Below are 13,505 nucleotides of genomic sequence, written 5' to 3' on the forward strand. Positions count from 1 at the left end.
AGCCCTTACAATTTTAGCTTTCAGTAAATTGAGAAGGGAAGATGGGATATATATATTATGTCAACTCTTTTGAAAATGTTTTCTGTGAAGAAATATCTCTACAATTACTGAGGAGGCTAGATGCTTCTGCTTGTTTTAGGAATATGTATCAAAAAGTTTTAAAATCTCTGGATGACCTTTTAAAGAATCTTATGCCATCTAGTTCCCTAGCAACACCCTAAATTCTGAGATGACAAGACTACTTAATGTTAAATATAGTAAGTACTTTAGTTTTAGGTCCCCTATTATATTTTTTTTTTACTATGTGTGCATTTAATAGTACATGAAATGCCTTTTGTAGTTCATATGTGCCATATATCTATGCCTATTAAATAGAACTGGAAATAGTATTTTAAATTAGTATAGACTTTTAGAGTAGTTTTTTTTTTCTGCCTTTATGACATATTGATAGTTAGACCAGTGATTTATTTGAATGCTGAATCCTAGTACAGGTGTATAACCCACATTTTAATTTAATAACATTGCTCCTCAATGGGAAAATATAATCAGCTTTGTTTTCCAGAAATTGCAGTAATTAAAATAATTTTCATGAATTTTGTTTTATTGATATATAAGATGAATTCCTTTCAATTGTGTTTTAAAAAAGGGCTCTCTCTCAATGTGCTTTTAACTGCTAGCTTTAACAGTTTTTCCATTAAATATGTAGTTTCTTTATTAAAGATGACTTTTATTATTAAAAATAAAAGCCTATTTGGATTAACAGAAAATCTTTTTAGTAAAAAAGCTGTAAGGAATAAAAATTATAGATTAATAATGCATTCCAGAAATAAAATACATGTGCCAAATGTAATAGGATAGCAACAATAATACACACTTGTAATAAAAATCAGAAGTTTGTCAGACATCATGTGGTTCCTGGTCAAATATTGTTGTAGTAACTTTTCTAATGCTATTTTCTGTATAAATATAAGAATGCTAAAAAAAATAAGCCATAGAAGGCATATGAATATATCTTAATTATTATTCATAATAATGTGACTAATATTTATAGTGCTTTACCTCAAAGCCCGTTTCCATATATCCAAGATGCTTTTGTATTTTAATAAAAATTAAAAAAATAAGTATACAAATATGTGATAGTAAGATGATGAACTAACATTTTTATTGTTCCTTCTTCCAAGATCACTGGAGTGTTATAGAGGGTAAGATACCCTCAGATGGAGAAAACCTTAGTAATGAAGTTTGTTGTTTTTTTTAAACTGGTAAAGGGCCTAGGAGAATAGGGTAGTTAGTGAGGACTTAGGCTCGGGGCAGTAAGCAGCCAGCCGTGCTGTGGGAGAATAATACAGGAAAAGAACTTTTGAAAATCTGCTTGTGCTTCTCACCACTGCCACACATGTGGTGACTAAGCTGGTGCGTGTGGGCTCAAGAGGAAATCAGGGCTGAACAGAAGCCCTCTGCTTTCGAGGAGTCAAGAAACTCCTTAGGTTCTAACCGACTCAGGGCAGTTCCTCCCAACACCTCTTACTCTAACTTACAACCTAAGGATTGCTCCTTTTGATGTTCCTGTTTACCTGGGACTGTTCTGGTTCTAGTCCAGCATCCCAGAAAATTCCTCAGTCCTAGTGGGTCACCCTAGGCCTATCCTCATACACATTTCCAGAGAAAAATGTACACATGTCAAATAAGATACTTTGAGAAGTACAATGATTTCAAAAGACAAAAAAAAAAAATAGATTATAGTTTCCATCAAAAGCATAAACATTAGAATGGGCTAAAATATTTAAATTGGCCTAATAAACATATTGTAAAAGATAGAAAATAATTTTAGCTATATTAAAACAAAGAAAAAAAAAGTAACCAAGTGGAAATATTACAAATGAAATATATAATAATTGATATAAAGAACAAGAGAGAGAGAGAAGACAGCAGAAGGGATGCACACAGGTAAGAAACACATGAGCACCAGATTGTGGTAGTCTCCCAGAAGGAAGAGGGAAGTTCAGAGAAATAGAAAAGGGAAATACCAAGTGATATGGGGAACAGAAGTAGAAGCATACAGATAATTGGAATCCCCAAAAGAAAGGGAAGGAAAAATATAATAGCAGCATAACTTAGAGAAATGATAGTGTTAAATTTCTCATAAAGTGAATGGATAGATGAATGAACAAATAACAGACCTGAGAATGAAGGGCCCATGGAGCACCAAAGAAGAATTATATGGAAAACCCATATCTACACAAACTATGGGAAAACTTGGGATATACAAGACAAAGACACAATTTTTTTGGTTAATCCTTACCTTAGGGTATTTTTTGCCATTGATTTTTAGAGAGAGTATAAGGGAGGGAGGAGAAGAGGAGAGACAGACCCCTAGTGCACTGCTGGTGGGAATGTAGACTGGTACAGCCACTGTGGAAAGCAGTATGGAGTTTCCGCAAAAAATTAAACATGGAACAGCCATTTTACCCAGTGATCCCACTTCTGGGAATATATCCTAAGAATCCCAAAACACCAACCAGAAAGAATATATACACCCCTATATTCACAGCAGTGTTATTTACAATAGCTAAGATCTGGAAACAGTTCAAGTGCCCATCAGTAGATGAGTGGATAAAAAAACCTGTGGTACATTTACACAATGGAATGCTATGTGGCTATAAAAAAGAAGGATCTCTTACCCTTTGTGACAGCCTGGATGGACCTTGAGAGTAGTATGCTAAGCAAAATAATCCAGACAGAGAAAGACACATATCACAATGATCTCACTCATATGTGAAATCTAATGAACAAAATAAACTGAGGAACAAAATAGGTCCAGAGGCATGGGTCCAGGGAACAGACTGACAGATCTCAGAGGGACATGGGGAGAGGACAGGAAGACATTAACCAATGCATAGGCATATGCATAGCCCATGGACACAGACACTAGTGTGGTAAAGGACTGGGTAGGGGGTGGACTGGGTGGAGGGGGGCAAACAGAGGAAAATGGGGGACATCCATAATACAACAACAATAAATAAATAGCTTACAGTATGAAAAATTAACATCATATTATCATCAGATTTTATAATAGAAGCATAAAGAGAAATAATAGAATAAGCTTTTCAAAATATTGAAAGGAAAAGAACTTAGAGACTGAAGTTTTACACTCAGGAGTGAAAATAAGATACAAATATTCTCAGGTATAGAAGCACCTCAGAAATGTCACACAGAGAGACTCATTTTGAAGACAATGCATGAGTATTTAAGGAAAAGGTGGAAAAATTTTAAGTGATGTTACATAAGATGTATGAAGAAAGGTAAAATATTTTATTAAAATCAGTTACTGTCTTTAAAAATATTTAAGAACAAAGATATAGAGAAAATATATCTTTTCTTTTTAAAATTGAAGGTCCAGATAATATCAGCCTGATGGGAAAACAAAAAGAATTTTCAGAATGTGCTAAGGATGTTCTTATTAAGGGGGAGATTTTATATATATATCCAAAAAGAAAAAAAGGAAGAATGGTACTAAAAATAATAGAATTTTAAAATATTGAAAAAACAAGATAGTCAAAATAGATCCTAAGGTAGTAATAATTATTTAGGAAACTCATCAGTTAAAATAAAAACCTGATTTATATGCAAATTTACAAAAAGTGTACCTGAAGGATAAGGACCTACAAAATTGGATGAAAAAGTTTGTTAGAAATATTACCAGGCAATTTATTAACCAAAAGAAATCTGGTATAGTGATATATCAGATTAAACTCATTTTAACTCAAAAGCACTCTTAAGAATGGAAATAATTACTATACAATGATAGCATGATTCAGTACACCAAGAATTTTAATCATGTTTGTATGCACTAATAAAATAGCCTCAAGTTATATGAAACAAAAACTAAAAGAGCTATAGGGAAAAATGAATAAATCTACTCTCATAATACATATTCCTCTCTCAATTATTGATAATTTAAGCAGACAAAAATACAAGGATATTGAAGATTTGAATAGCCAATTTACAAAATTGGAATAATGGACATATGTAGAATTCTGCAGTGAATGACAAGAACACACATTTATTTTCCCCCCACATACAGAATATTGGTAAATATTCGTCACATACTAGATCATAAAGAAAATCTCAATACATTTCAATGAATAGGTATCATTCAAACACTGAATTCATAATTTCATTAAATTTTAAAATAAGACAAATGAAGAGCTTATATATTTGGGAATTTGAAAATTCATAAGGCAAAATAACTCATGGGTTAAATAAGAAATTCACAAACACTTGGAATTAAGTAATAATGAAATTACTATATATCAAAACCTGTATGTATGTGTGTGTGTGTGTGTGTGTGTGTGTGTGTGTGTATATATATTTTAGAGGCCCTGTATATACTAGAGGCCCAGAGCATGAAATTTCATGTAGTAGCCCACTACTGCTCACAGCCCTACCCACCTGCCCACCACCCCGCCGCTCTCGCAGCCCTGCCCACCCACCCACAGCTGCTCACCACGCTTGCTGCTCCATCTGCCTTGCTGCGATCGGAGCCTATGGGCCACAGGGGAGGGACTGCTCAATGCACCTCATGGTGACTGGTCATTTGGTCATCCTGGTCGTCATGGACACTGGCTTTTTATATATATAGATATTTTAAATCCTCACCTGAGGATATTTTTTCATTGATTTTTAGAGAGAGTGGAAGAGAGAGGAAAAGACAGAGAGAAATATCAATGTGAGAGAAACACATCAATTGGTTGCCTCCTCCATGAGCCCTGACGAGGGAAGAGCCTGCAACCAAAGTACTTGCCCTTGACTGGAATCAAACCTGGGACCCTTCAGTCCACAGGTCAACATTCTATTCACTGAGCTAAACCAGCTAGGGCTAAAACCTGTTTTGTTTTTTAAATGGAAATTTATACCTTTAGTGCTTATATTGGAAGAGAAGACAACATTAATTACCTAATGCACTCTTTTAGAAATTAGACAATAACAAGAAAAATAGAAAGAAAGAAATATAAAATTAAGAGAGAAAATTAATGAAATGTAAAGATACAATAAAAAAAAACTCAACAAAGACAACAAATTTACATTTTAAAAATAAAAGAGCCAGTGGTAATAGTAATAAAGAGAAGAACATCAAAACAAAACCAATGTGGGGAAACAAGGATATAACTATAATTAAATTAGAGCTTAAAAACTAATAAGAGAATATAATCAACAACTATACCAAATACTTTGAAAACTTATACAAAATGGACAAATATATAGCATGCTAACTGACTAAAAAAATCATCAAAGCTTGAATATTTCTATATAAGTATAAAAATTGAAATATTGCTTAAAAATCTTTTGACAGAAATTCTATTGAGTGTATAATCCTATTTCCTCAATAAATAATGTTTAAGAAAAATTAAAAAAGATGAAGGCAGAACTTACAGATTAGAAGAGACTTAATATACATATCAACCAATTGCAATATATGGGGCTTGAATACTGATTTACTAGTAAACAAACTAAAAAAAAAATGACAATTCAGTGTTGACTAGCTACTTGATAATGTTGTTATTGTGTTTATGGCTTTTAAAATTAACTTTTATTTTTTAGAGATATATACTGAAATGTTACAAACCCATTCATGTATGGACTGTCAATATTTAATAGAGGATACATATCATATCAGTAGGGAAAACAGAAGTGTTTGCTAAATGGAGCTAGAAAAATGATTATGGAAAAAATAAAATTTAATTTTACCCTTAAACCATGTACAAAATTCAACTGAAGATAAATGTCAAAAATAAAACTTAAAAGCTGTTAGCTGAAAATATAGGTAAATATTTCTTTGGACTTTGTGGTAAAAGAGAATTTCTTTAAAAAGACACAAAACTCTTGTTTTAAAAAATATTGGTACCTGTCATTATATCCACATTTAGAGCCATTGTTCATGAAAAAATAGAGGAAGTAGACATACAAGTACAAACTAGAAGATATTCACAGCACACACACAAAAATCAATAAAGGGCTCGGCCTGCGTGGCTCAGTGATTGAGCATCGATCTGGTCACGATTCAATTTCTGGTCAGGGTACATGCCCGGGTTGGGAGCTTGATCCCCAGTGTGGGGTGTGTAGGAGGCAGCCAATCAATGATTCTCTCTCATCATTGATATTTCTATCTCTCTTTTCCTCTGCCTTCCTCTCAGACATCAATAAAAATATTTTAAAAATAAAAATAAAATGCCCCAAACTGAAAACTGAAAACTAACTAACTAAATAAATATAAAGGGGGACATTGGCATGACTCTCATGAATTGAACAATCTTACTTTCTGTCCAAAAGTTTTCAGAGGTACAGCTGAGTGTACTAAAAGGGATTACTATCTACTCAGAACATGATATTTTCGTGAGTCTGTATGCCCAATTTATTTCCAAATGTATTTGGAAAAAATAGAAAATAGGGCTCCTTTGTACTAGAGAGATATCTTAAATATGCACATGATCATTTTATATCTATTTGTAGGTTTCTTTTGGAATGCTTGCTCAAGTCAGACTCTTAAGGACCCATACTTATAGCATATGAGTTCTCTGGTCATAACTCACTGGCAAATCATGTCTAGCTCATGGGCCAGTCAGATGTGCTTCTCTTAGGAATTTAGAATTGGAATTCAGAAAGCTGGGCACTTTAGGCAGTGATGGAAAACTACCCTGGGGAGACCTTTTTTGGGGTCTGGGTACAAATGAATCAGCAGAGAACGTCAATCTACAGAGAAAAGCCAACGAATGAAGCAGACTTATAAAGAGAGGTCTAGCTTGAGTTCCTGAGAGCTTTCTTGCTCATGAGGAGATCTAATAGTATTTTCTACCATTGTCTCTTCCATTGCAACCTTATACTAAATTTTTCTTGACTTTAAGTTAATATCTGTGGGTTTCTATAACTTACAACCAGAAGTTTCCTGACAAAGACATGGTTATTACATTAGGCCGTATTCCCTTAAACCTCCATTTACGTTGGAAATAAACAGCATTTTGCTATTAGTTTGTCAGCATTAATGAAATGTTATGGTCCAAGCATTGTTGAGGACCTAATTGCATACAACTTGAGAAAATGACTTATGGAACTGCTTCATGATGGTTAGTTAGAGGGCCCTGCTATATTCCCTGGAGGATGTAGTGTGTCCTTTCTATAGTGATGGTAATATTGTCTCTCATGCATGTTATTGTTTTGTGTTAACCACAAAATGCAATATAAAAGCTCCAGGCAATAGCCAGGTGATACAACATGAGGCCTGGATGCAGCTTATTTTACAGATCCCGGCATAGAGCCAAGTGCCAGCTCTCCAGGAGTGGACAGTCCAGGAGTGGACAGTCCAGGAGCATTTGAATATTTCCAGCAGCTATTCATAAAGAAGGAGGTGTTTTGCTTCTATTTACAATTTGTTATGTAGGTAAATGTTCTTGTCTTTTGGAAAAGCTAAAAAATAATATGTAATCAGCTAGTTCCCCTGCAAGATGGCACCTGGCTTACCCAGAAAACAGTATAGTTTCTCCCAAGAATACAGGGAAATCCTTATTGTCCTGCCTGCAATGAAGGGTCACACCGGACTTCTGGATTGCAGCCTAGATCACATTTTTAAACCTGCCATCATCTCTAAAATAGCTTTATATTTAACTTTTAAGTCAATTTGAAAATGAAACTCAGACCACACAATTCATCATCTAAATTTGGACACTTTTGAGAGTAAAAAAGGGTGCTATTAGTAATAAAGCCAGGACACAGGCATAAATTGGAACTGCCACAGGCAAACTAGGGGACTGTCACCTTATTCTTGGGCTTTGTATTTAGTTTCTGAATGACTTATGTACTGAGAAGCCCAATGGTTCTTGGCATGTGTTCTTTTATTTTTTATTTTATAAAGATTCTCATTATATGCTCAGTTGAAACCAGAAAAGAACTTACACAGTTGTTGAATAAATGGTGAATGTGACTAGACAAATCACTTGGTGAAGAATGTCATTGCTGTACAGTGCACACAAAGGCCACATGTGTATGGGTATAAGAGTGGAGCCAGTATAGGGGGACCATTAGCTTCAATCTTTTAATTTTAATGCAGTCATGTTAGAACAATGCTAATAATAATATTAGTCATCATCATCATCATCATCATCATCATCTAGCTAACACATGATAGACATATTGCTATTTGTTTTATTTTCACAATTTGCATGATTTTTGAACAAATTAAATTTTAGCTGCCATTTTGGAGACTTGCCCACAATCCTACCACTAATCCCTAGCTGTGTAAATTAGCTCCTCTAGGGCAATAATATCCTCACTTTAAGATTAAGTGGATTGTAGCCCTGGACAATTTGGCTCAGTGAGTACAGAGTGAGCCCATGGACTGAAGGGTCGGGGGTTTGATTCCAGTCAAGAGAACATACCTTGGTTGCAGGCTCTAGCAGGCTCTATCCCAGGCCTTGGACTGGAGGCAACCAATTGATGTGTGTCTCCCACATAGATGTTTCTCTCTCTGTCTCTCCTCCTTCCTTCCACTCTCTCTAGAAGTAATGGAACAAAATATCCCCGGGTGATGATTAACAAACAAACACATACACAAAAAAGATTAAATGGATTGTATTTCATGAATTTAAAGTACCTTTCAGCTTTTAACAGTCAATAATCAGTGATATATGTAAATATCTAAGAATTCTACTGATTTGGGAGATATTTTGATTCATGCTAATCCTTAATATCAAATAGAGACTGTATGTTCATGAAAGAATATTATAACTATGTTTTGTATACATACAGTTAGTATGAAAGTAATCTTTATGATCCTATCTAATAATAGACAAACATAGTAATTAACCATAGCTCCGACACACTTCCCACTGGCTAATCAGGGCGATATGCAAATTAACTGCCAACCAAGATGGCGCCGGCAGCCAGGCAGCTGAAGCAAACAGAGGTCTTGCTTGCTCCAGTGATGGAGGAAGCCAAGGTTCCCCGCCTGCTGCTGCCGGCCTCTGAGCTTGCACTCTAAGAAACAATGTTGCAATTATAGAAGGTAAACAAAACCCAGAAACCTGCTTTTGGCCAGCCAGGCTTCAGCCAGCAGGATCGCAACAGTGTTTCAATTATAGAATCCAAACGAACCCAGATCCCTGCTTTCAGCAGCTGAGGTCTCAGAGCTGCAGCCAGGCCTCAGAGCTAAAGTCAGCTCTCAGCTCCAGTGACAGCTATAGAAGGTCAATAAATACCAGAATTTAAAAAAAAGACAAAAAGGAGAAGTTGGGAGCTTCAGTTGCCCCCCAGCCTGAAAATGGCCCTCAGCCCCTCACCCAGACTGCCCAGGCACCTCAGTGGGGACCCCCACCCTCAAGGGGGTGCGGGCAGCCTAAAAACGGCCCTCAGCCCCTCACCCAGACTGGCCAGGCACCCCCAGTGGGGATCCCCACCCTGAAGCAACAAGATAGAGGCTAATTTGCATACTGAAGGCTGGTGGCAGTGGGCAAGGCTGTCCACAGTCCAGGACCCGGATCTGTGACCCTGCTGGGCGGGGGCAGCGCTTGTAGCTGTCCACAGTCTGGGACCCGGATCCATGACCTGGCGGGCGGGGGGCAGCGCTTGAGGCTGTCCGCAGTCTGGGACCGGGATCCGTGACCTGGCAGGAGGGGGGCAGTGCTTGAGACTGTCCGTGGTCTCAGGACCCGGATCTGTGACCCTGCCAGGCGGGGGGCAGTGCTTGAGGCTGTCCGCGGTCCTGGGACCCGGATCCGTGACCCTTCCCGGTGGGGTGGCTTCCACCCAGCCCCAGTCACTCTGGGCAGGTGAGCAGCGCAGAGAGCCTCTGGACAGGGGAGGCAGGCCGGGGGAGGGCGGCCTGTACTCCCCACATGGTGGTGGTGACAGCTGTGAGCGCGCCAAGCAGAGCCTGCAGGCTGAGCTGAAGTAGCGCCTTGCAGGCCATCAGCGCCCAGGAGTGGCTGCGCAAGATCTGCCTCCTGGCCCAGAAGGTGCAGGATCGCAGGGACAGCCACCGTGGCGGGCCAGACTGACATCCTCCTGGCCGCACGACCAGGGTTTGCAGATCTGCAAAGCCAGAGGCCTCCAGTGTGCACATCTCCCCCTGGCATGCGAACATCCCCCAGAATACTGTCACCCTCCCACGCCAGCAACAGTTGCAAACCAAGGCATGCACAAGTTCCCCCCGCCTCTTCACCGCACTTCCATCAACCCAGCATACCTAACACCCCCACAGGATGTGCACACACCCCCTCTGATGTGCTCACGTCCTTTGGAAAGTGTCTGGGTGTTCTGGGTGCTGAGGGTGGGTGCCTGTGAGATGACAGTGAGAGGGCGGAGTGGTGATGCCCTGTTCCCATGGAGGCCAGTGCAGCTACGAGATCACCTCTAGGGGGTTAATGCAGGTGCTGAGGCAGGAGCAGATGCAGACAGACACACCTGGTGGGTGCGGGCAGCCCTCGCTGAGGTGCCTTCGGTCAGCGTTCAAGATCAAGAACCCAGAGGTGGAAAGGAATTCGTCCTCTCAGTGAAACAGTGGGATAGTCTGGGCGACTGTAGAGGAAGAATGTGCACTTTGGGTGCCAGCACCCATGAGCAAAGGCTGCCCTGACTGAGCCTCGCTTGCTTGGGGCCTAGCGCACTCCTGCCAGGCAGCGGGTGACAGGACGTGCTTTCCCAAATTAATGAGAGAAAATGTTGATTCTCCTGCTGCCCACGAAGGTGGAAAGTGAAGTGGAGAGACATGTGGGGAGTGAGCGAGGTTCCCTGTCTTGGGGTTTCAAATCTGCTATTGGTTTCTTTCACCGCTGACTAGAGATATACAGGGTGTCCCCCCAAAATGTATACACACTTTGAATACCTACTAATTCCAATGGTTTTAAGCATAAGAAAGAAACAACAATGGAGCTGTTATCTGTTAACATGTGGGCACAAACAGGTAGTTGGACATTCCCTGAGGGGTCTCAGATTGGAGAGGGTGAAGGCCAGACTGAGGGGCCCTTTTCCCCCCACTACCCCAGTGCACAAATTTCGTGCACCAGGCTACTAGTGTATTTATAAAGAGGCAGCATGGTCTAGCTAGCATCAAGTATCTGGACTAGAATCCAGCCACTTACTTGCTCCATGAATTTATATCATTATCCTCAGCCTGAATGGCTTCAACTGTAAGATGGGAATAAGAACTATAAAATGGGAATAATAAGCTAGTTTTTAGTCATATTATGAGTATTAAATAATATGTAGTATGTTGAAGTATCTACTGTATACCAGATTAGTAGATGTATACAATCAGTAAGTGCAGTCCTTTTTCTATTAGCATGTTAGTCATTATTGAATATTTAGATCATAAATGTGGGCTGCCAAAGGACTCCTCTATTCCCAATATTGACTTTTACTGTCAGAGGAAGTAATTACATAAGATAAAAACACAACCATAATTACATGCATTATCATGAGCTCAAATACCTTCTCAAACCTCCTCAATATATGACCTTGGAAGGGTTACTTAGGCTCACAGAATCTCTATTTTCTCATCTGTAAATAATGAATAAATAATCTATGTGAATTACATGGCAGAAGTCCTAGTTTATAGTCAGAAATATGCACTGTCATTACTATTATTATAGTTAAGATAATATTGAAGAATGGGGAACATAGATGTTTAAAGTGGGGAACATAGATGTTTCCATAACAACTTTATTTAAAAAATATTTTTATTGGTTATGCTTATATGCATGCATACAAGTCCTTGGGTAGGGGAGGCCAGGGATTGTCAAGGGCAGGAAAAAAAGGAGACATATGTAATACTCTTTGTAATACTTTAAGCAATAAAACAATTTAAAAAAGTAAAAAATATTTTTATTGATTTCAGAGAGGAGGGGAGAGGGAGAGAGATATAGAAACATCACTGAGGAGAGAGAATCATTGATCAGCTGCCTCCTGCATGCCCCACGCTGGGGGTTAAGCCACAACTCAAGCATGTGTCCTGACTGGGAATCAAACCATGGTTCATAGGTCTATGCTCAACCACTGAGCCACATGGGTCAAGCATAACAACTTTATAGATGTCATGTAGACTATAGAAGTTTCTATTCATGAAGAATGGTGATTGAGACAACACACCCATGGATACTTCATCAGCACTGTGTTGTTCCCACTGAGAAGAATCTCATTCATGGTCATTATTGAGCCATTTATCATGGACTGGCCACAATGTTAGGACTCCTAAGAATCCTAAAAGCCTCAGAGTTACAGTAGAGTAGCAGGTCTATTTTCCTGTATGAGACTTCTGACAGTGAAATAAAAAACTTGAATCAATGAACTTTGCAAATAGTGTAAGTCTGCTCTTAATCATTTTATTGATGAAGCATATCAGTTCCAATTTTGCCTGAGCTCTACTTGCTCCTCTTGTAAACACTATTTTGGGGGAACCTACTCCTACAATTTGTTGATAAGAAATCTAGCATGGAGTATCTATGATTACATTTAGAGAATCATAATTGTGATATTGATGAGGACAAACAACATGGATGATGATTCATCTAATGTGTATCAGAAATGGAATTGAAAAGTTGATTTTACCTGCATTGTGTCATTTATCCTAACTTTTTTAAATGTATGACTTAGACAAGGGCAAAAAATATCATTACTTAGTAAAGATTCTGAATTTTCTGGTGCCTAGAGACCCTTTTCTTCAGCCTTTTTCAACTGAGTCTAAATTCTTCTTGAGGAGAAGGATATAGATTTAGTAGATTTTTGGCCAACTTCTAGTCCCCAATTCATGGATTTGGCAGTGCCTTAAGGGCTCTGGCTTTATCCTAACTCTCCGCCTGTGTGAGGTGGGAACTATGGGAACCAGATGGATATTAAAACACCAACCTGCCTCCCTTCCCCGAGACATAGACTTATATCAGGGTCTGATGGCCTTGTGGATTGATTCCTATTTTCTACTCTAGCTTTGAATTTCTTCTGTTTTTGTATCCAGTGATTCTTCATTTCATCTTCCAATTTTGGTTTTGATATATTTATATGTTTTATCTAACATTTTGGATAAAAAGATTTGGAATGGGACAAAGGGTCCATCAGCTTAGTCTTCAGATGTTAGTATAAGTGAGGAGTTCACTTCTTCTGATCCTCTAATCTACAAGAATGCCATCCATGTCTAATGTTTGTCATGGACTGAATTGGCACCAGGAGACTAGAGCCAGGATCTAAGATTTCACAGCCCATCACAACAAGAAGATTGTTTGGGAAAACAAAGCAGTCTCCTACCCTCAACTATTTAATATCTGAAATAAAAGCCACAAACTCTGAAGAGAAGTGAGACTGAAAATTTTAAAACTTTGGGGAGTGACTGGGATTATTTGTTTTACTAGCAATAGGCATACAAGGTCAGCTAGTATTTGTGGAATGTTCAAGGTAGTGATTATGGAGTGTTTGCTTTTGAGTAGGAATGTGGTGATGACCCCAAGAAGTTACACTGACATCAACGC

Source organism: Myotis myotis, unplaced genomic scaffold (genome assembly GCF_014108235.1).
Source record: "Myotis myotis isolate mMyoMyo1 unplaced genomic scaffold, mMyoMyo1.p scaffold_m19_p_3, whole genome shotgun sequence".
NCBI lineage: Eukaryota > Metazoa > Chordata > Mammalia > Chiroptera > Vespertilionidae > Myotis > Myotis myotis.